This window comes from Salarias fasciatus, chromosome 13, assembly GCF_902148845.1.
Source record: "Salarias fasciatus chromosome 13, fSalaFa1.1, whole genome shotgun sequence".
NCBI classification, from domain to species: Eukaryota; Metazoa; Chordata; class Actinopteri; order Blenniiformes; family Blenniidae; genus Salarias; species Salarias fasciatus.
Genome location: NC_043757.1, coordinates 5130925 through 5155156, shown reverse-complemented (window position 1 = coordinate 5155156; position 24232 = coordinate 5130925). Strand labels below are relative to the sequence as shown.

Below are 24232 nucleotides of genomic sequence, written 5' to 3'. Positions count from 1 at the left end.
CTTTTAGACGTCTAAGCATTAGCCGTCTTTTAGCCGTCTATTAGCCGTCTTTTAGCCGTCTACGTCTGTACGCCTCGTCTCATCTTAGACGTTTAAATAACCACTAATATACGTCTATTTGTAGACGTCTAAACTTAGACGTTTATTAGACGTTCATTTATATACCAAATTCATACACCTCTTCTGATCTTAGACGTTTAAATAACCGCAAATGAACGTCTATTTATAGACGTATAAATTTAGACGTTTGCTAGACATTTACTTTTGTACCAGATCTAAACCCCTTACAAAAACTACTCGTCTTATAGACGTCTATTGAACGTATTAAGATATTCTAATAAAAATGCAGCCATTGCAATTTTTTTATTATTCACCAGAAACCTGTATTTTAACATTTTTTTTAACCATTAGTACTGTAATCAAAACCAACACCTTTTAAATAAAATTCAAAAATATGAATGTCCAAAAAATTTTTAATTTCTTTACACCACTTGAAAAGAGAAGCACAAACTCTAATACAAACTACCGACATAAAATATAAGAAACATTTTTTTTTTTTTTTTTTAAATGTAACCAACTTCAGGGTACATACACGTCACATACTCGGTTCGTAGGAGCCAAGTGAAACAATAACCACTGGACACAGAGGCAGAATGATTTGAAACTCTTTAGTTCCACAAAGATCTTAACAATACTAAACACAATAACATTACAACCTTGGGCCCATAAACTAAGAAATAAAATAAAATAAATAAATGTCCAAATGGGAGTGTTCCTCGGTGGTTTGGATCCAAAAGTCAAAAGTCAAGATTCAAGGATATCCAAGGAAGGCTTTCGTTGCTGCCGGTCAGTTGGACTGACACAAATCCTACCACTTAATCCATTAAGTGGTGTGGCGGAATTAAAAGTTCTGCTTGAAGCACCGAAGGTGGACTGGGAGCTCGCCATCAGTTGGATCGCTCATCAGCTTCGTCAGACATGAAAGCTGAAGCTTCACTCTTTCCAAGCATCACAATAGAACCTGACCTGTATTTAGAAAACAGGTTTACAGTCCAATTCAATGCATAGAACATCTTCAAATGATCACCTAAATGTTCAGTTCAAGGTGGTTGTACAACACTGATAATCTTTATGAAACAGGAATCAAAATACTATGGGTTACATGCTGAAAACCGTAATTAATCTTAACAATTAAGAGTTTATCATGTCAAAATGTATTTTAATCAATTAAAATTCAAAGGAATAATGTTTTAAAGATTTCATTCAACCAAGAAATTTTTACTTCTACATGAAGGCATAACATGTGCTTCCTCATGTGTTTCTCTCATTTTCTAGTTTTTTTTTAACATCAGAGAAGAGATTTTCACTGAAATACATCCGTTCTCATAACCTAACTAACTTAAATTACAGCTTTGCTGCTTCTAAGCAACTTAAATGAACTTAAAATGACTTCTTGTACTCCTGAACACATTTTAACTTCGCATCACATGTGCAAAAGATGAGGCATTTTACACAGTGAAACTCTCATAATGTGCTCATTCCAGTCAAATTTCACCATCAATCCATTAATATAAATGTTTTTAAGTGCAAAACATGAATCAAAAACAACTTAAGATGTACAAAACACCCTTAATTGAAACAGCATGGTCGCCTCACATCTCCACATACACACACATTGCAACACGCAGCGGCAAGCTTACCAATGGTTTTTTCAGGAGAAACGCGGCCGGAAAGTGCTTCAACGACGGTTTTTCCTCTCTGAAACGGAGTTTTCGGAGCATGGTATCAACAACTACTTCATTTCTCAGTTTGACTGCGAAATTGTACAGTTTCCATACCTTTTTTCCCGTTTTTCTCTCTCACGCGGAAGTGAAGTGGCGTGCTCCGTCTGTGCATTAGTGAGGTTAAACTGCTTCACTAGCGCGGCCTACTACTTCCGGTCTTCAAAATAAACTTCAGGTTTTTCAAAGTAAAATACAAAACACTTATAAACATAAGGAAATAATTAAATAATGACTGCAAATTAATTGATTTTATTTATTAACCCTTCTGGAGCTGGGTTACATAAACATTGCACTGAAAAAATAGAACAACTTGTAAATACAAAATTAAAACCATAACAATAACAACAACATTTTTTTATATATATTTTTTTTGTTTGTTTGTTTTATTGCTGCAAACCAAACCTTTAAAATAAAACTACACCACTGGTGTCCTGGGTCTCCTGTACCCCCCTCCACCAGTCCGAGCTGGGGCCTGTTTGAAATAGAATCCCATGGCCAAGCGGATTTGGTCGTCTGTAGCCTCCTTAAAATTCTTCCGAATTGCTTCTGCAAACAAAGCAATAGAACAAATGAAGAAAAACTGCAAATGTGGCTGCCTATTGTATTATGAATTATGGTGAATTATGTGTATTATGGTCAAGTATTGGCATCTGAATATATCTCGTCTTCGAAGTTAAACAGTAAAATGTTTGGAAAATAGCCGAAGCAGAAGCTTTTAACCTCAATTCCTACAGAGAGAGCAGGCCCTTAATTAAAATAAGCAAATGCTAAATTAATGAATGACGGTAAAAGGACCAAACATTGCAAAAATAAAAAAATTTCTGTAGTAGTTGCTGCGACACCCACCTCTGTATGCCTGAAACAGCACTTCTTCGACCAACTTTTCTGCGGTTGTTTCAGTACAGTGGAGCGCATGAGCACAAGGATTTCACAGTTGGAAGTAGCGCAGTCCACAGGCACAAGTTGAAGGCGTTTTCAGGTTATGGTCGTACAATCTCCACAAGACTGTAAAGTAGTTAAGTTTTATCACGGACTACTTCTCTTTGAGCGGAAGAACGTTTCCCAGAAGTGGTTGCAAGGTGCGTCACGTGAGCGTAGTACACCAAAGAGGTTTTTGTCAACAACGAAAGCAACATGGTGGCAGTCAGCGTTACAGAGGCTGAGAAAACACAACCGACATCTAATAATCTAAGGGAATTTCAGCCACAAACTTCGTTGTCGAGTGCTCAGCAGGATCTGGGCTTTCAGATTTACCGAAGGTTTTGTGGAGGTTTCATACGTTTTGATGGAATAACGCGAAAACACCGATCACTCTACTGTGAAAGCTGTGCACTTCAAAGAGTTGGCTCTTCCATCAGATTTTTGTTTTCCTGTATTCTAAAGATGTAAAATAAATTGAATGGTGTAATTATCGACGCTGAAATTAGGGATTTTAGACGTCTACATCTAAACTATACCTTATAACGAGTATGGCTATTAAAATGATCTCAATCCAATATTTAGAGATCAGTTTTGCAACGTGTAGTTATTGTTTAAAGTACTGAATGATGGATTAAATTCAGTTGTCTAGATTCGGTCTATATCTAGACGTTGAAATGCGGTAGAGATTTAGATGTCTAAATCTCGGCTATATTTATACTATACTGTATATCGCTCAACGGCTATTAAAATGATCTCAATCCAATATTTAGAGATCAGTTTTGCAACTTGTAGTTATTGTTTTAAATAAACAACTTTTAAATAATGGATTAAATTCAGTTGTCTAGATTCGGTCTATATCTAGACGTTGAAATGCGGTAGAGATTTAGACGTCTAAATCTCGGCTATATTTATACTATACTGTATATCGCTCAACAGCTTTCATAATTATATTAGTTCAGTATTTGGAGATTAGCTATGCACCTTACAGTTGTTTTTTTTAATAAATAATTATAGAATAATTGATTAAACTGCAACGTCTAAATTCCGTCTAAAAACAGACGGAATCTAGACGGTTGAAATCAGGTCTAAAAAAATACTAGACGTCTACTAGCCGTCTATTGCTCAGTGGGTTAACTCTCTCTTGAATACATTGTGTATACTTTTTTTGTGGGTGTTTAACAGTCCAGTCTTGCTCGTCGTTTAAGCAAGCAGGATCTGCTGGAAACAGTTCAGAAGAATATGAGTGATCAGTTAGTTTGCATGCCGTCCCTCATTGTTTCATTCCACTCAGGATCCGCTGTATGTAGGAAATGTGACTCCACCTATGCAGATGACGGTGTCGTAAAAAGCAGTAATTAAATGTTAAAGAGTGATTACACAAACACTTCTGTATCCTGTTGCTCTGCATATACTGAGAAACTGTAGTAAAACAACCATAATGAGCATGTTTGATTCTTCATCATGGAGCCGGTGATCATTTCTAAAACCTAGAGGCTGTTTTCAAAAAGCACTGGAATAGAACAGCCAAAACTCTGTCAACATTTATTGTTTTCACTTCAAAACACGACGTAAACAGGTCTCCATACCAAGCTCTATCAGGGAATCAGACTCACAGTTATCAGCAAAGTTAGTTAACAACCTTCCTAATTAGTAATAACAGATAAACTTTGTGTAATGAAGATTTGAAATGTCTCAATAACAGATTGAAATAAGGAGATAAACAAACCAAAAGTCCAAAATGAGAAGAATCAAGACGTCTATTGTTGATCCAGTGCTTGCAGCTCCTGAACCTTTCCAATGTTCTCATTTAAATTGATAACAACCAGCATACTTTTCTGATACTTCATTACAATAATTAATGTGTAATATAATTATGCTGTTAACTAGTTGGACATTTTGTGTTTCCGGGTTTTATAAACTTAATGTTTTCATGAAAGATTTTCTGCTATAATCGTTGAAATTCAATTTTCCTCATCCAGACTGAAGTTGAGTGTTTCACTGGGTTGAACATGCGTCGTCCTCCGCAGGTCATCGGACGGCCGCCAGAGAACAAAGACCCGGCTTGTTTCTGGAAACGTTACAACGTGGGAACGTGATTCCGTCTCGGAGCGAGCGTGATGCAAGACGCCTCCATGTGTGTTCATCCTGTTGACTTTAGCTCGCATACGATCATGTGTCTCGTCCTCAGCTGTCCCTCGGGAAAAGCAAATATATGAGAATTGTTTTTTGCCGTGTCAGCTCGTACACAATTCAAGTCGAAGCTCGTATATCTGAGAGACAAAACGTGACACACAAACACACACACACACACACACAAACACACACACACACACACACCCCTGGATTCCCGTCTGTCAGGTTATCGTAGGGCCGCTGGCTCCGGTTCAGAAACAGGGTCTGCAGCACTCAGCGAGGCCAAACGGCAGCATGAAGGAATCCACCTGGCCCCCTCCCCCTCCGCGCCGTCCGGCCGCCCTGACACGCACATGCACAAACACACCAGGCCTCTTTCCCACCTGCTGGGAGCGACTGGCTCACCTCGGTGACCTGCAGCCCGTTTGAAGCTGCCCCGGCTTTCCCTCTCTGCCACATCTCCGACCTCTGACCTTATTAGTGCCGGCTGGAAGCACACATCTGAGGCTGGAACACGCAGCGGGTCATGTGTGCTCCAACACGCTTCCGCACACGGGCACTTTTTACAATTTACAGCCCCAAACGGTTTCCAGATCAATATGAGTGGAGCAGGAAACCAGCGTGAAGAACCTGAATAAAAGCTAAGAAAAAGTGGAACAGAAGGAAATATTTCATTGTCACGTGATCACCTTTCCAGTTTTCTGCCTCTGACTTCTCTTCTGTTGACACTCGGTATTAAATAAAGTGGAATAATGATGAGAAATATGATCTGTTGTCAACAAAATGTAGGGCAGTAGGGCTCAATCTGATTGGTCCGACGTGTAGACGTGTATGGAAACAATCTATTGCAGTTTGAGCTGGACATGTTGATATCATGATCACGGTATCGGCGGCCGTATAACAGAGTGTTTATCTTTGAATGTTGAGAGGTTATTACACTTTACCTCAGTCCGATTTAGATGAGTCACTTCTCCGTTCGTGCTTTCGTAGCACAAAAATATTCACTCATCATTAGACAATGTTTTTGATTTAAAGTAGTTCAATGATGCTGATGAAACAAAACTTTTTTGTAAAAGGCCCCAAATGTCTACACAACACGAGGAATCATATTTGGAGAATTTAAATCCTTTCAGAGAATGAACAAATGTTATGCCAATAGAGTTTATCAGATGGATTCAAGTTTGGGTTTAATTCAAGATTATTAGTCTATTTGTTTTTAAAGTTACTTTACAAACTCAGAAGTGAAAAAAGTTTATTTTCTTATTCCATACTTTCATTTGAATAACAAGAGTTTAATTGTGTCGATTTCTAAACCCTTAATCCATTAGATTGACTTTTTTTGTGTGTGTTGTCTCCCATCACTAATGAGTATGTAAATACGGTTTGGAGGGCATACACACACGCACACACACACACACACACACACGCACATGCTAACAGGAAGGTTTAAGGGGGCTCAGTTAAAGGCATGAATGTAAAAGCCCACAGCGGTTTAGAGGTTTGCACCCTCGCCTCCTGCTGTGAAGCTCTCTGTGACCTGTTTGCATGTTCTTTGAATATGCAGATTCCCACAACTCAAAAACACGAGTTTGAGATTACCTTGCTGACTGCTGAAGCTGATGTGAGTGTGTGTTGGCAGTGTGTTGCTCCGTGACAGGTTATTTACCTGTTTCACCAACAGCAGAGCACAAAAGCGTAGTAAGACGGAAACAGGACGGTTCAGCCAACATGTCTGCCGCAGAGAGTCTTACTTAATTCACTGTTTTTCTCTCTATAAATTGCTCTCTGTGTTTTCCTACTTCCCGGCTGGAGTGATGCTGAAGGAGGCTGAGGCGAGCCCTTCACAGCCGGAGGAAAACCACACAAGGCAAACACAAGTCCTCCCTGTCTCCCACACACACACACACATACACACACACACTCAACCCAAACCAACGAAAACAGTCGTTCCTGAAAAGTACCCGTGCACACATGGCGCGTAAAAAATAATGGGTAACAGTCCGGGCGTCTGCCGTCCGGACTGCCCCGGAGAGGCATGACAGTCGTGAAACCGGAGGAGAAATCAGTCTTCGATTAACCCTTCACCCGTTTCCGCTACAGGCCAGTCATATCATACCAGTCATACCAGGCAGATCCAAACTGGATGTGTGTAATGAAGCGTTTGTCCCTCAGTCAGTGGAATCACACTCGAAACACACAGAGGGGAAAACGACCACGGCGCTGTGAGGAAAGCCATGTGTTTGCCCCGCTGCTGATGTTCTGATAAAGGCTGAATGGACGTGGTGTTGAATGCACGTTGATGTGACGGGAGGGAGGGGGTGGTGGGTGGGTGGGGGGGGGGGTCCAGTGTGAGGAGCAGCATGTGATGGAGATGAGCTTTTTTCCCATCACTGCCCCTGTAAAGAAATCGCCTGGTTGAAATAATCAATTGATTCACAAGTGTCACTTTTCACATTCATGCTCATGTTCACATAAAAGATACTAATAATCAAAAATCTGTCATATGAGATAATACGGCACTTTTACACAACAGTGTTTTCAAGCGAAAAAAGAAACCGTTCATTTTGTTTTAGGGGTCGGTTTACTTGACAGCGGTGCTCAAAGCCACTAAAAATACAGCTTTTTGGAAACTTCATCTTTTCACAGTTGGAGTTGAGAGAAGAAGTTGGAGTCCAGAGAGAAACTCTCAAACCTGTCAGAATGCTTCCACACTGCTTTTTATTTAGACCACAACCTCTGACCTTCATCACAACCTGGAGGCTTGAAGAGGCAGTCCAGATCAGTCTGCTGTTTGCTCATGGGTCATAGAAGCTTGTCAGTAGCTCACACACACTTCAAAACATCAAAAAGGGACACACGAAAGCAAAAAGCAAACAGACTTGACTCCAGTTTTTCATTTCCACATGACTCCAATTGATAATCCTTATTTGGGTCAGGTCTGACAGTGATCACAAACCACTGAGATCAGATTCAAACTCTTTGTACGAGACTGTCACATATTTCTTCAAGTCTGTTTCAGATTCAAAGTTATATTAGAAAAAAGTATTGAATGTATTCTTATTAGTTATCTTGACCAACTTTAGGGTTGATTTTGGGAAAAGAAAACTTCGCCCAGATGTTCTGCACAGGAAGAAGAAAGCCCGGCGACGCCGGACCCAGCTGGTTCTTCCACTGTTTGTTTGATAGATAATTGCTTTCTTTGGTCACGAAACCAATTGAAATGATGTGCTTCGAGTTTTTCAATTGATCTTGAACAAAGCTCCCGATTATTCAAAACGTCAACAAACTGAGCCAGTTGTGTTTTGATGGAAGGAGAACTGAAGAGAGAACATCCGATATTGGACTGATCTTCTCTGTTTGGCTGGAGTTCCTCTGTAAATAATCAGATCAGGATCTTCTCTGATCACTATCATGTCTGGAACTTCCAGGAGCATATTTTTAATCTCAACTGGAACACTGGCAGCTGTAGTCTGACTTCAGGGCTATAAGACAACATCTACACTCAACCATTGAGGAAACGTTTGATTTGTGCTTCAGAGATGTTGGTTTCCTACTTAGTGATCATGCTGCCATGCTGGCGATGTAGTTTTCTTGAAGTTTTTCGATATCTAGGCTTGTTGGCAGATCTTAAATGATTGTGACAAAATGTGAAGTCAATGTTGTTTTGTTCACAAACGTTTTGAGCCACATTTGACATTTGTTGGGTACCGTTTTCTCTACCTTCCGCTCTGCATTTGTAGAGTACAAAAGGTGTGAGAGACTACCATGCCAGCTTCCGGTTTGTGATTCGTGTGTCTGTATTGTCCAGGTTTAACCCCCTGAGGACTGTCCTCTCTGATCGAGGAGGGTGTGTACTCTTTGTGACGTTATGATCAGAGCTCACTAAAGCTGACGCGCTGAACTTTTGAGGGAAACTGCAACTGCCTTTGGGTAAACAGAAGAAAAAGCTCCATCTCTGCCAGTCCGAGCCGCAGTGCAAGAATTCCCTCATCAGGCCTTATTAGGCAATTATTTGATCTCTCTGGATGTGGATATGTTATCGCAGACTCTGTGATATTCATTCCAAACTGCTTCCTTCTGAGTCAAAGCCGCAGCTGCCGGGATCTCGCCCTCGTTCCCAGCAGAACCCAAACACACTGCGGCTGATAGCGGTATCAGGAGCTGAGGGCAAATATGACTTTAACCCTGCCAGACCCCGGGAGGGCCTGCACCAGTCAGGGTGGGGGGTGGGGGAGGGGTCGGGGTTAATACTGCCCTCGTACTGATGGGCATGCAGTCGTACAGTCACACTCACACACACACACACAAACAGACGGTAGAGACAGTAGGAGTGCGTCAGACGCGACTGACAGGTGTTACTCCCAGTTTCCAGCTGTTCCCTACCTTACTCTCAAGGTACAATGATTACACACACACACAAACACAAATATACACACACTCATTTGCGCTGCCCCAGTTGGATCACCATCTTTCTGTGACTCACCAGATTTATGTGCTGTGTACTGACACACACAAACAGCAGTATTTCAGCTCGTTTGTGTGTGTGCGTGCCCGCACACGGGATGGGGATGTGTTTACCATTTGGAGGAATGTACAGTATTTGGTAATGTGAAAAGCAGCCCTCATTGGCCAGCAGCGGGACAAACACACTCTGTTTTATTGGACGGGCCGTAGATTCCTCTGTGTGCACCCAGAGGGCAGGAGTGAGGAATTTAAACGCTCTAACATGCTGTCTCACTGCTGGGGATCTTAAACTGTGCGTGTGTGTGTGTGTGTGTGTGTGTGTGTGTGTGTGTGTGTGTGTGTGTGTGTGTACACTGAATGAAAACGTGCACTTGTCTGTGTTCTTTTGTATAAAACGTGATTTGTCCGACCGGGTCTGTCCTGTAAGAAATGACCTGCTGAAAGTCTTTCTGTTTTGTCATCACAGACAATAACAACTCTTAAAACATATCCCAGGTTTATTTTTCGTATTGGCTTCCAGGTCACATGAGTATTCTGTGTACATTTCATCATGTGTACAGTGAGTGTTTGCAGAGTAAAGGCTTCTGGCATTAGCGAGTCAGTAAATACAGTGCAGTGTGTGTGTGTGTGTGTGTGTGTGTGTGTGTGTGTGTGTGCGCGGCCCAGTCTCTGCTCTGGTGGAAGAGGATGGAGAGCGGCGACGTGGCCACCTGCGTCTCTTATCATGTTTCAGACGTGCATGCGGGCGAAGTCGTCGCCCAGCGAGAATCTGGGTCAGTGTTGCAAAGAGGCGGAGCCACGTGAGGCCGAGATAACGACGCGGCGAGTGAGAGAGCAAGAGGTCGCCAGTAGGTACAACTTCAGCTCCTTTCTTTGAATTCCATTCAAGCAACTTTTAAATAGCTTCCATTCTGGACAGCCCAAGTTATTTACACGCTTTCATGGTTCAGTGCTTCTGTACTGGTCTAAACATTTCGATCTGTTGACTTTCAAAAGTGACGTTTTAGCTCATTCAAGAGTGTTTAATATCCAACTGCAGTAAATCTGTGAAATTGTTGATTACTAACATTTCAAGGTTGAAAATACTGAAAATAGCTGAATTAATTGGTAGTTTTGAGGAACTCTGAAGTTCCTGAAATGATTTATGCGAAAGAAGCTGAAAAGTATTGCTATGTGATGATTTGCCAGCAGTTTTTTAAGCATGCTCATATCTCCCGTGAAGAGGGTTGTGAATTTGAGGAGGGGATTAGGTTACTCAACGAAATTCCCTGTCTAGACAAACTAACTTCATTATCTGAGCAGAAGAAACGAAAATGTGTGTCCTTCTTGAAGATGTCCACGGCTTCACTGGGTTTGCCTCTTTTAAGTTATTCCTGTGATCGGAACTGGCTATTTAAAGATATTTAACAGGCTTCTCCAGCTGATTTAACTCTAGTGGCTTTCACTTCCACTGACTGATAATCGTCACATTTCAAAAATAAACCTACTATTCAGGACGGACGAAGAGCAATTTCATGAAAAAAAGATTGTCACATAAAGAAGAAACTGACCCAAACAGCTTCCTTCCATTGTTCAATCTCACTGTAATGTGTGCAGGTTTTATTGGCAAGGTATTGGTTGTTCCAGCACATTGATAAACACATGGCTATAAACTTACCTTTAAGACTCAGGAAGTAAATTCTCTGATCTGATTGCAGGCAAAAGCTTTGAATGCCTTTTTAACATCTTAAGGCTCTAAAACTCTTCCTGTAAAGTGCAGAACAAGAGGAAAATACTTTTTAATCTGCTGCCTGAAATGCATGTAATGAGATTATGAACGTTATGTCACAGCATTGTTCTACGAATATCCAGAAACTTTCTCATATCACAATATAAGGTGGTTAAAAAAATGTTGCAGAAAAAAGCTGTTTCTGTAAAGGTTTCAGGCAACTGAACTAATTGCTGATTGCAAACAGATTGACTGGTTCTGTGTTGAGCACTGGTGATTATATTGAGCGTTCACCATCAGAGACCATGAACGCTGAGCCACATCAGTGTCACATGCACGTGATTTACTGTTACTGTGGTTTAAAGCAGATTTGATTGCTGGCAGAAAACTACAGCGACTGCTGTGAGATTTTATTCATCTTACTGAAATTTAGGGATTTCTGGGGGCCTCTTGTGGCCGGAATGATTATGACAGAAGCAGTGTAGAGAGGAATTCAGTTAAATCTGAAGAGGCAAACAGTCCAAATCAAAGTAACTAAACCATGACAGTTTTTCATACATCGATCCAAAGAAGGGATTGTTCTGGTGCAGCTTGGCACCCAGTTAACCAACTAGGAAGAAACTTTGCTAAACCATGACAGCATGAGTTCTATTCTTATATCTTTTTTTAATTTACCTTCTTTTTTTAATAACACATTAATCATCTTGTAAAGGGTAGTAAATCAGATTGCATTAAGCCTCACATAAATAATATTTGTTTACGAAACTGGCGGATATTCAGCGTTCATGAAGGCTTGAATGCATCATGTGTCGCGGACTGAAAGCCAATCAGACATGAAACTGTGAAAGCATGAATTACTTTGGCTGCGAGCACAAGCCTCTTCTTCAGCCCCACTTTATTTCGCTCACATAAAGTCTTCACACATTTCGCTTCTTGGCCTCGGCTGCTCGGACAACCTCACCTCTTCTGGAAAAGACTTTTACAAGAGTGTTAAGAAAAAGAAAAAAAAACGAGGCGGGGGGAAACATTAGTAAATTTTGACCTCAGTGCTGGAAACGGCTCCTTGTGAATATGAATCCACACGTCAGGATGTTTGACGCGAAATTAATGCTGAACCCGAAACGGCCGACCGGTAATGAATGACTTCACAGATTTCTCCGGGAACGAGGAATAAAAAAAGGATCTGTTTATGTAGGACTCTTCCAATAAACAGCAGCAGAGGAGGAGGGAGTCGGATTAGAAGCTCTGGAGCCGCAGAGAGCTGCAGAGAGCTGCAGAGAGCTGCAGAGAGCTGCAGAGAGCGTGGCGCTATGTAAACACATTGTGGCAGGTTTGCTGCTTTATCAGCTGAGAAATCTCCAAGCTCTCATTTCCTCCAGGGAGCAGCGGTCCGTGGGGATGCCTGTGCGGATATGAGCCACAGAGGGTCTGATGTTCTCTTTTATCAATATTGAGCCGGTAATAAACGGTTGGCAATGCCTCCAGCTGGAATCTACATTTCACTGCAGCCGACCCAAACAGCAATTGTCCAAACATTGCTTACACTGTGCAACAAAACAAAAAAAAAAAAAGGGGGGTTGCCTAGGACTCTTCTCATCAGGTAGAAGAATAAATCCAAAATGAATAAAGTCTTGCTCTGGAACCACTTTAGGAGACTCCGTGTTGCCAGTGTAACCTCATGTTTCTCCCATTTTTATGTAATATCTTTGGAAAGCTTTCAGGAAATGACTCAAAAACCAGAGCAAATGTTCAGGTGAGCCCCAGGACGCCGTCACATCTGACAAAACAACAGTCGAAGGTTAATTAAGGAGAACTTTCAGGTTTGGCAAAAAGGAGTTGAAGTGGGCAGGATTTGGCAAAGGAAGGGTCAAAGGTCGTACAGTACAGTGGAAAGTTTTTCCTCCCTCTCCTGAGGGGAATATCTCGGGAACGCCTAAAGGGAATCTCTTCATAATTCTTCAAAAATGTAGACTGCATCATGACTCCATTAGGTTTTGGCTGAAGTTTAAGGTCAGACTGACCTAACAAGACTGCATCAGGACATACTTAACATTTTCTAACTGAGCCCAATATCACTCAGATTTGGAGACTTTTTTTTTTTTTTTTTTTTTTTTTTTTACAAATGTATTTCATTTTCTTCTCTCGACATGAAGCAGCAACAAAGACTTCTAAGTGAAAACAGCATGTCTTCTGCTGGGAATCACTGAGCACTGACACCAGGCGACGCTGGGGCACATTTTTATTTAAAACACACATTTAACACCTTTGTTTTTTTGTAACATCCCATCATGACATGTGGACAGGCTGAATCATCACCGGTTGCTGGAAACAAGGCTGCAGTTTAAGAGAGCTGAAAATTCAGATCAGACATTATAAATCCTAATAAATAAGAGAGAAGAGGCGCCATCAGGGTCCTCTCTCTGGTTTGTCTCTGATGAGATGCTCCTGACGCCATCCAGGCCCTCTCGTTCAGTGAACGGGGTTACGGACTTTCCCAAGCAGTTTGTCCTGGTACTGAACGTTGCATAAGGGGCCGGGCCGGGTGAAGCGCCGATATGGTGACACAGGGTTCGGGAATGCAGCAGGCAGATTGCGATTTGGGTCAGTCAGTCCAAACGCTGCCGGCCTAATGACTCACCATCTGTCATTATGCTGATTATTGCTGTCGGACAGCTTTACAACATGACAAAATTTGTCGCAGCACATCTGAACTGGCTAATCAGGCGGCACCGGTTTCCAGTTTAGGTCAGAATTCAATTTATAAAAGTTGTTGTTGTCAGGGACAACTCGTCCTGTTTCAGCCAATCAGTGTCATGTGAAGCAAAAAGTGCAATTCATGATCTCAGTGATATTAAAAAAATAGAAGTCAATTCACTTTTTTGACGACTTTTTTTCTGTGTTGTGTTTGGACTCCGGGTGATTTCAGGTCACTCTGGCTGTGTGTTTATAAGGTGACTCAACGCTTTAAATAAGATTATTTAGGTTACTCCTGTTAGTAAAGTAACAACAGAGCCGTGTGTGTGTGTGTGTGAGTGTGTGAGTGTGTGAGTTAGTGTGTCGCTGTCTGTGTGTATCCAGTACAAATAAATGTCCCAGTGTCAGGTGGTGCTGCAGTGGTTATGACTCAACTCCTCAATACAAGTTTCTGTGTTATTAGAGTGCAATGGAGCGTGCAGGAATCAGGCTATTGCCGGGCGAACCTCAACAGAGAGAGCGAGCCGCGTTTGTTGGTCACCGCCAAGGAACAGCGCCGAGAAGAATAAAAAAAATAAAATAAAATAAAATACATGGCTGCACACAAGCAAGGGTTTGAGATTAATCATTCAAATAAACACGCTTGTTTATAAAAATGAAACCTATCCTTATTTACAGTAAACAGAGGTGTGTGTGTTTGTGTGTGTGCATATGTGCATGGATCCAGATTCAAAACACACACATATGCACATATGCAGAGTGCAAATGAGAGCAGGAGGTGTGTTTTCTCGCTCCCCGGTGGTGTTTGAGTAAGCAAGTACATACACATACAGGCTTTGCTCAGTGTGTGTGTGTCAGTGTGTGTGTGTGTCAGTGTGTGTGTGTGTCTGTGTGTGTTGCCCCTCTCTGCAGTATGAATGAGTGTCCTGAGAGGGGTGGATAAAGGTGGTCTGTGCTGCAGCTCTGCTCCACTGACCCTTAAAGGAGGCATTGATGGGAGGAGCAGGAGGGCGGCCGGCTGCAGCTCCACGACCTGCGTCGTCCTGCGGGCAGACAGACGGACGGACGATCGCCGGGAGGGGGGCGGGGTCTGAGTTTTCCCTCCAGGACTGTCGTCTCTGTGAGACGTGGTGCTTCGGAAGGAGATTAGAGCGGATGGTGAGGAAACAGGACGTATGGAGGACATAGGTGTTCATCATCAGCGTAGAAAGTGACGACAAAACAACTCATGAAAACAACACATTCTAAATATTAACAACGGGAGCACACAGACATTCACATGGGCCAGGCAACCATCACAGGTGACTGGCAAGTCCAGGAGAATGTGGACTGAGAGTCATGATATCCTTATTATCCATCTACTGAGCTGTGGTGCGTATGCACAGCAGCAACATTTCAGAAAAGCTCTGTTTACACGGAGATGAAGTTTAGGTTTTCCCCAAAAAATCCATTTTGGGAGCTGTGTCGATAAAGTTGTTTTTTTTAGAGGCTCTGGGCGCCACTGTCATGTAAACAGACCCCAAAAACACTACTAAGGTTTTTTGTTTTCACTTGAAGACATTGTCGCGTAAACAGGGCCTGAATTGCACGAGAGTGATTGTGTGACGTTTGTCTCTTAGCGTTTGTCTGCATGGTATGACAAAAGTGGGTCTCAAACTGAGGCGCACAAATCCTGTCAGAGTCCATTAAAGATTACAGGAGGGACAAATAAAGACTTCAGAGAAACTATCACAAGACACCTTTTTAGAATCTGGAGCAGACAACTCTTCCCACTTTTGTGTGTGTCAGCTTGTGTGTGATCAGTGTTTTGCTTCACTGAAATGTTTTGACAAATCCCAACAGGCAAAGCTCGACAACCACCAGCAAAGAAAACTGACTGATGGACGCTTTCAGGAAGCCATTAAAAAGCACCAGAGAAGATAAATTGAAAAATAATAAGCACGGAGGAATCTCTGGAAATCAGTTTTTCAGTGTGGGATAACCTCACGAGCGCGGTCCAGCCGATGCCCCTGGATGACCTGATGCCACAATGTACATGAGCGCCGGGGTGGGATGGAAGGAGAACATGTGTGGTCACGCTGAGGAATGAGGCTCGGCGATCTAATGGGCTCAGTGGAAAGAACTGGATCACGTTAGAAAGAGAAACAGAAACATCATTAGTGAGCACACAAACGCTCATTTCCTCTGGCCGGCCGGCAGATTGTATCAACATACGGCTTTTGTTTGAAAGCCGCAGATATGAAATATGGACGTGAGCGAGAGCACTGCAACTGGACCGAGACGCTCGAACCCACGCCCCTCCTCCTCTGTGCACACATACACACACACACACACACACACACACTCTGCCACCACATCCGGACCAGGCGACCCCTGACCCCCGCCGTTACTTTCTTCCAGATGCAGGTCACACCTCAAAGGCACTCTGAACTCTCAGTTTCTTTTCTTTATTATTTCATGGCTGTTTACCTCCGGTAATGTATTCATACAGGCTTATGCAATGTAAATGAGGCGGAACATCTGCGCACAAAAAGACCGTAGAGCAACATGAATGCCTGCAGGAAATGAGGCAGATGACTTCAATAAAGATCCAGAGTTATGATACATGCATAAGACTGTTTGGAATTTAATAAAAGTACAAAGACTTGATGTCAACACAACTGAGGAAACATGAGGCAACTTGTGCGAAATGAGTAGAAAATGACTCAAAGTGTGAACCTTTCATTGTGCCTTAATTGCATTTATTTGGCTTTCAGGACATTAAACAACATCTATATTGGCATTTTAAAAAAGTTTAGCCTGTTTATGTCTTTGTTCCTCTGTCTTTAAATGTTTCCATTTATGCAAATGATTTCTGCGCAATAAGTCTACCTCCTACCTGAGTGGAAATGAAGTTTGTTATGAACTCATGAAGTTAGAAGGAACTGGAGTCACGGACTGTTTTTCTGGTGCACAAAGATGAACTGCTTCAGTTTTAATGGTCAAAAACCACTGTGACAGTCACAGCCATCTTCTTTTCACGAATATTAAACCTCACATCTGAATCCTACTTTGCATTAGAATGAAGAACAGTTTGTTTTTCTTGTTTGTTTGTTTTTTTTTTACATAAAATGACTCACATGAAAAGATCATAAGATTTTGCCAGAACGCACACAATAATTCTTTTTATTTCTTTCCATGTCAGAGATTGGCAGAGGCCCGCAACCGTGAGGAGTTTTATTATAGTGAGCAAATAAAATCGGTTACCTCCGGGCACTTATACAACGATCTGTGATAATCCTTTTTCTGAATGGGCCAGATGTGTTGGATTGATGCGCCGATGCTCCACAACACAGCTCAGACATGTGAATTTGGTCCAAGAGTCATTTGTTTAATCCGAGAACAATGAAACAGCCTCTCATTAAACACAAGCACGGGCAGGAAGTGACACAGCAGGCACTAATTAGCATGGAAATGCCAAAATGAGAGTCATACAGCGACACCAAACACAGCGCGCATTCAAGCATGAGTCAGAAAAAGCATCAGAGAGAATATCAAGAGCTGACCGGAGTAATTAATAACTCCATTACATTTTAAAATGTGACTGTGTCACGTCATGGTAAACTTAGCCTAATGTTGTGGAAAGCCTGACGAACGTGCTCAAAAGGAACAACAAACTGGGCAGAAACTCAACCAACCTGGCAACACTGGTCAGGGAGATCAAGAAGCTTTAGCATATCTTCAAGTTAGCTCTGTTATCTATGCATACATGCAATGAGAGGCATGAAGAGAGACGTGTGGTCGAGGTCAGATTGTGTTTAATCCAAGACGGTCCAGGGTCAAATCCTGTGGGAAACACTGACATAATGACTGTAGCACACTTCCCTGCAGTGGCCTCTGTGCTATATGTGCAGCCCATAAAGCCTGAAGACTGCATCCTACAGCAGGTCTTTATGTTTCTTTACAGTGCGGTGCGGTCACAAAGAGCGATAGCAGGCCTCCTGTCCCGCTGCATGACAATCTGAGCCGCCACGCTCATTCACAGCGTCCCACACAGGCACTCAGTCAGCACAGTTCTGCTATTTGTACAGTATAAACATTGAGGATGATTGTATGTAATTAGCCGGCGCGGCAGCGTGGACGTCCACGGCGGACTCACTCAGGCCCGCTCGCGCCGACCTCAGGGACTCTCTTCCTCCCTGCAAAGTGTTTACTGAGTAATAAGGCAGTAACGAAAGAAGTCAGGGACAAACCCGCTGCCAAGATCCTCTCCAAATAAACACCCCCATCAAATATTTTCATGTCAATCTACCCACTTATTGCCATACGCCATAATTTGACTCCCTTCTCCTGTGAGGAGGGAGACTCAGACCGCGAGGCTTGACCGTTAAGCTTCATTCATCGCAGGCCAGAGCTCATGTGTGGCTCTCTTTCTTCAACGCCATTGGTCAGAAAGGGGGAATACAAGAAACGTAAAAGCACACACACACACACACACACACACACACACACACACACACACACAGATCCCTCAGCTCTCCCATCACATGTCCAGAGCCCACGCCTGCTCTAAGTAAAGCTCCTTACTGAGCTAGCTGGGACATGTTACATTTTACAGCTGCGTCTCTCAAACACTCGGGCCTGAGATTTTGACGCCTGCCCTCCGTCTCTTCCTTTTTCACCTCCGGACTTTCACACAGCCTTAACGTCGGCCTGCTGGAGCCCGGCGAATGACGCCAGCAGCACAGATCCTCCGCCCTCGCCGAGCTCCGCGATGGAAGTTGGTGGTCAAACAGTTTTCAAGCAGAATTATCCATAAATATTCCACATCTAAATGGATTTTTACTTAGAAAACATCAAAGGCCTGCATTCCCTGTCAGTAAGTTTAATCTACAGCTGAAGCATTTTAAAAAATGTATTCTTTTCAGTGACACCTGAGTTACACGTACATGTATAGAGGTCAAAGTTTTCACATGCACGGAGGGTTTTTCTGCCCTGCCAGCAGCTGTCATCTCTGTTGTAGGTTTAACCTGGTTTCTGTCGATGATTAAAGAGCTTCCCTCTGAAGTGCAGCAGCCAAAGACAGAAATAGAGCAAGTCCAGGTTAGTATGTCTGTGAGCCAACAGAGGAACCTTCGCCCACGCAGCGAGGCCGGGCCGCACCGCTCCGGAGACGTCTCCACCCACAACAAAGAACTCCTCTGCAGGGCCTCGACTCGTATTTACACCCTCTGCATTATTTGCATTGGGAACAATAAAGAAGACATGTTTCCCACACTCAAAGAAAGGGGAAGTTTGGCTCTGCAGACCGGTGGGCTGGTGTGTGGTGGCGTCCGAGTTAGCCGGTGTTAGCATGCCGAGGGAAGTAGCTCATCCGACACGCGCAGCAGCTCCAGGGCCAAGAGAAGCAGCTCGGGCGCGTGGAGCCGTGAGCAGTAAACACTCGGGCCTCTCACAGGATGCTGGGTAAATATTTACAGGCCGGCGTGCGATGGAGGGAGAGCGAACACGGGAACGCTAACCCTCTTACAATGTCAGTATTTACATTTTAGTTTCTTTCTTCTTCTGCTTTTTGTTTTGCCAAGCATGAATATTTTCCATCAGAGTCCAAATGTCTGATGCCACTAGATTAGGGAGACTGGTCAGACGATTGACGGCAGTTAAAAAAGTGTGTGTGTGTGTGTGTGTGTGTGTGTGTGTGTGTGTGTGTGTGTGTGCGTGAGCGTGTGCGTGTGTGTGTGCGTGTGCGTGTGCGTGTGCGTGTGCGTGTACGTGTGTGAGTAGGGAGGGGGAGATCGGGTGTCCTCCAAGACACATGACCGAATCAAGTCGACCTCCTTTAAGTGCTGTAAAGATTCCTCCTTCCTGGATTCATATGAACCTGATGCATCCTGTCCGCTATTGCAGGTGTCGTGATGGAGATGTGATCAGTCCGTCACTTCACGTGTGGGTGGTTGTAATCTTACGGCTGATCTGTGTTCAGTATAGAGTTGATTTGATGCCAGTGCGAACACACCTCCCTGAGTTCAGGACACTCGGACTCGGACTGGACGCAGAATAATGGGCGATATCCTCACGCCAAGTGTTCTTGTTGCTTTAATTGCTTCTCGAAAGTCTGACAGCTGTTCTCCGCCTGTTGTGCCAGTCGGGTGGAGCTTCGAGCCGGTTTCACATAAACACACACACACACACACACACACACACACATTGTTTCACTGAGCAGCAGGAACAGGGTCACATAAAGGTGACAAGCACAGGTACACCTACTGAGGGGACTTTCGAGGTTTGATTTATCACCTCAGTGTGAGTCAGAGCGCCGGTGCCTGAAGGGATCATGGCGGTACTCCACCCCCCCCCCCCCCCCTCCCCCCCCGACCCCCCCGCTGCCACCATGATAAATGGTTTACTTTCACTTCAGCTCCAAGCAACAATTACAGCTCATTAAAAATTGTACATTTTTGTTTGATCTCCTGCTTTCGCAACTAAATCAACAGATCTGAGAGGGAGAATGGGAAGAAATGGAAGCGTTATGGGAGTCTAATTGGAGGTTTGTGACAGAGAAGTGATTAACAACCTCCGTAAACGTCCTCCCATCTGGCTCCCATATATTCTCCTGCACAGTCCAAAAAGCCATAAGCTATTCACCACTTGACCCCCGGGTCTGGGCCCAGCACACCAAAACAATACCAGGACAAGCGGCGGGCTTCCCAGAGCGGTGGTAGAACACAAATAGTAACTTCTAGAATCTGTCGGCCGCCACTACAGAGGAGAGAGGAAGCCGGAGGAGGAGGAAAAACAGCAGGACGAAGAAGAGGTGGAAATGGGTGTCGGCCAGGAAGCGGGACTCTTCCTGCCCTAATCACAAGTCAGAGAGCGTTTCCTTTCATTGTAGCGGCTCCCAGACCCCATTAACCGGCAGAGACCCCCTCGGCGTGCTCGCACCCAAACGCCGCGCCGCGCACATCCTCTGAGGAGAGTGCTCATCTCGCTCAGGAACAGCAGATCGCAGTCCGCTCGGGGATTAGAACGCAGGTTTGTTGATTGACACACTTAAGTCTCACACACTGCGTTCCCACACACTGAGTCACAGGTATGCGGATCCTACTTGGCAGCGCCCCGCCGCATTGTGCGGCTCTTTGGCTCTGCTCTGATAAACACTTCATTATGAAATCCTGAGGACACAGTAAATATTTGCAGAGGCCCTTATCGGCGCGCCTTATCTTGGCGTGAACTCCGGGCACCACATGACTCCCGAGGCCTTTTATTTTCTTAATGTCTTTGCTGCCGCCGATAACGCCGCACAAGAATCGTTCCCGCTTTGAAAGGCGGCAGCGAGACACCAGAATGTAGGCCAGGGCGAGTGTGACTGTCAAGAAATAAACCTGGGCTTTAAACTGCCTCACGTCCAATCAAATAAAGAAACGGGTTCTTCAACGGTCAGGCTGGAAAAATAACGCCTGGGCTGAATTCAGCTATTTTTCAGACATTCATTGAAATACTACACCTCATAATGTTATCGACATGTTTAAACACTCTCATTTAAACACACCTAGAAATTAAACATGTTTAAAAGCATCCTAAAAAAACCAAAATCACCAATATTTCACCACTTCTGTTTTAGAAAGTCTCTGTTTTGGAAACATTCTTTAGTGGATTCCTGTAAATCGTGCATTATATGATTTTGTGTTTTGAAGGAAAAGACTATTTAAGGTCACTTGGTCAATAAAGGTTTTGAAACACGTGGATTTAACAAGCGGAACATCTCGTTCGAGAACTGATCTGCTGGATAAAATGGTGCAGAAGGTGGATGAATCTGAGTCACAGCTCCCTCAGAGATAAAGACTGAAACAAAGTGCTGCTGGTCACAAACTTCCTGAATAATTACAGCCACACACTTTACTTTAATTTCAATAAATATTCACAGATGAAGCAGGTCCGGCAGTTTAAATGCCCCTCAGGCTGAGGATGAGATTTTGTCGTTTTCTGTATATGACAGGGGGAAATATATAAACTGACAGCATTAATTCTGATCATCTCTGGCGCTGCGCTTTCTATTCCCAGGAATGGAAATAAAGCTGAACGGCTCTAATTAGCTGTTCCCAATTCAGATTAAAAAGTTTTTAAAACAGTTCGGATCACTTGACACTGTCTGGAGCGAATAGCTCTGATTTATGTCCTGTCATTGAAAAAAAATTAATCAAACAATTCCCTCCAGGCACCAGATTCAGTAACACGTGCAAACAAAGGGTTTGAAATCACTGAGCGTGTAATGATGCATTTACTGTAGATGACCAGAGAATGGAAAAAAAAAAAAAAAAAAAAAAAACCTCTGTTTCGCCCTTCGGTGGTGCGTTTACTCCACCAGCAGCTTGTTGATTGGGACAGGGATGTGTTTCATCTCTATTCAGGCCGGAGAGTGGCTAAACATTCACCGCTGTCCTGGTTTTACCTGCCCAGGTGACTGATAGCAGAGGAGCATTTACAGCTGCGCAGTTAATCAGTTATGAGCTGATTGATGGCTGAAACATCCTCATTCAACCTGCAGGTCACTCCAACGTTTCAGGTCAGTCACATGAAAATGTCACACACTCGCTCAGCGGGCAGCAGTCGCTCCAGGTTCCAGCTGTGAGGACACAGAGTTGATTATTTCCATTTACGACATCGAATCTGAGCACATTTATTCCAGGATTGTCTCTGACTGCTGCAGTAGAGAAGAAATATTTATCTAAAAGGTGCAGGACTTTACTCATCATGGCTATTCTGACAACTGTTCACCACTTGACTGGGCTTGGTTAAGTTTAGAAAAAGATTCTTGTTATGTAAAGACTTTGACCAAACTAAAAGATTCAACGCAATTTTATGAAGTTATTTTCAAGACACAAGAGGAAAATCTCTTCTCTCACCCTTTACCTTACAAACATGAGCTCATCGTCATCTCAGAACATTAAATCAGATAAACTGCACTTGATCATATCTCTTTGTGGATGCTTTTACCTTTATCCACACAGCTTCATCAGGTAGGCTGGATAGTCAAGCATTCATGGAACAAAAGGTCTTCTGAGGCTGAACACCAACTCCAGTTCAACTCCTCATACTGCCTGGAGAAATGAGAACAAGCATCGATCATTTTTGACTTTTATTTTCATCATAAATATTGCACGCACTGGAAAAACGTCTGTGTTTCTGCTCAGATCAATAAAATAACCTTTAAACACTGTCCGGGTTACATCAGTAAGACATACTCAGAGATCTCAGGTGGTTTTGGTTACACCATTAATAGAACAACTTCAAACCTGTTCTACCTTCCATGACACCATCATAATTCCCTCTGAGATAATCACTCCATTTTCTATAGAAACTAAAGAACCGACATTAACTCTGTCTTCAGCAAAACATTCAAGAACTCTGAAGGTAAAACAACATCAGGCAATGTGTGTATTCCTCTGACCATGAGCCAAAGACTTCACATTAAACAGTCCGAGGTACAAATGGACCCTGAGACGACAGAAAGGTTCCGTCAGTCGTGATAAACCGATAAAGAGTCAGCAGTTCCTGTAAAGCAGATGTGTTCAGACGTGGTCCTGGAAGGCCACGGCTGGTTCTCAGCGTTTCCGTCCTATGAGCACACATCGCAACGAGCAGGACCAGGACCAGGATGAGACAACAAGTGGACAGGATCCAGGCTCGGGACAGGTTGACGCTTCTGCACATCTGGGTGCACCTGGCCCGTCCTCCAGGGGAATAAAGCCCCGATTAGTCTCTCCACTGTATTTAAGTCTGTTGTGGGATTGTCTGGTTCTTATTCTGTCTTATCCTGTCTGTTTTTCCCCCTGCCACCCCCGTCTCCAGATAGATTCCCGCCGTCTGAAACTTCCATCTCCTCCTCCAGCTGCAGACACACAGATGCTCCTGATCAACACAACACACTATTTACATTTCGCAGGAGTTCGGAGACGCTCGGGACCGGAGGGCCTCGTCTCCGTGCACGAGGAAGAGATCAGAGTGTAGAAAGAGAAATCCTCCCTGTGTGCCCACAAGCAAGGCAGCTAAACCTGGGCAGCTTTTCGGTATGAGCAAGATGGGTTAAATTCAGAGGAACACTCTCCATCTGGTTTATGATTCAACTGTTTCTGTCTCAGCCTACGAGGCGAGTCGCTGTAAATTAAAATACACATCAGATCCGCAGTCCCTCTGTGCCGGTCGTGTTTGAACTCCTGCTCCGGGATCTGAGTTACCGTTAAAGAGAATTAGGATCTGAGGATGAGGAGCTCGGGCGTGTATCAGAATATAAAACCACCGTAATGCCCAACTTATTAAAAGATTAAAATCTTATCCATGTGGCAAACGTCCAGCCTGTTCCCGTCGCTCCTGAACAGTTTCCCATTTCAGAATTCCAGACTTCATTCCAGAGCGGAGGTAGCGCTCCGGCAGCTTAATGCCCCAAATCAGGCGTTATGTAACGTTACGTGCGGCTTTTTCTTTCAGGCCTGTGGGTTTCTGTGTCGACTCCGACCCCACGCTTCAGAGCAGGAGGCCTTCTTCAGCGGCT

The 24232-nt window shown here is 43.5% G+C and overlaps 1 long non-coding RNA gene across 2 annotated transcripts; it reads right to left on the bottom strand.

The window, feature by feature from the left end:
• Positions 1-651: 651 nt before the first annotated feature.
• Positions 652-3812, bottom strand: LOC115399529 (uncharacterized). Of its 2 annotated transcripts, XR_003932655.1 has the most exons (3): positions 1839-3812; positions 1701-1758; positions 652-1026 (listed from the first exon to the last, which is right to left on the bottom strand). It is a non-coding gene; the product is annotated as an uncharacterized LOC115399529 (long non-coding RNA). The 2 variants fall into 2 exon arrangements; XR_003932654.1 differs by having other exon boundaries at positions 1701-3812.
• Between the last annotated feature and the right edge of the window lie 20420 nt (positions 3813-24232).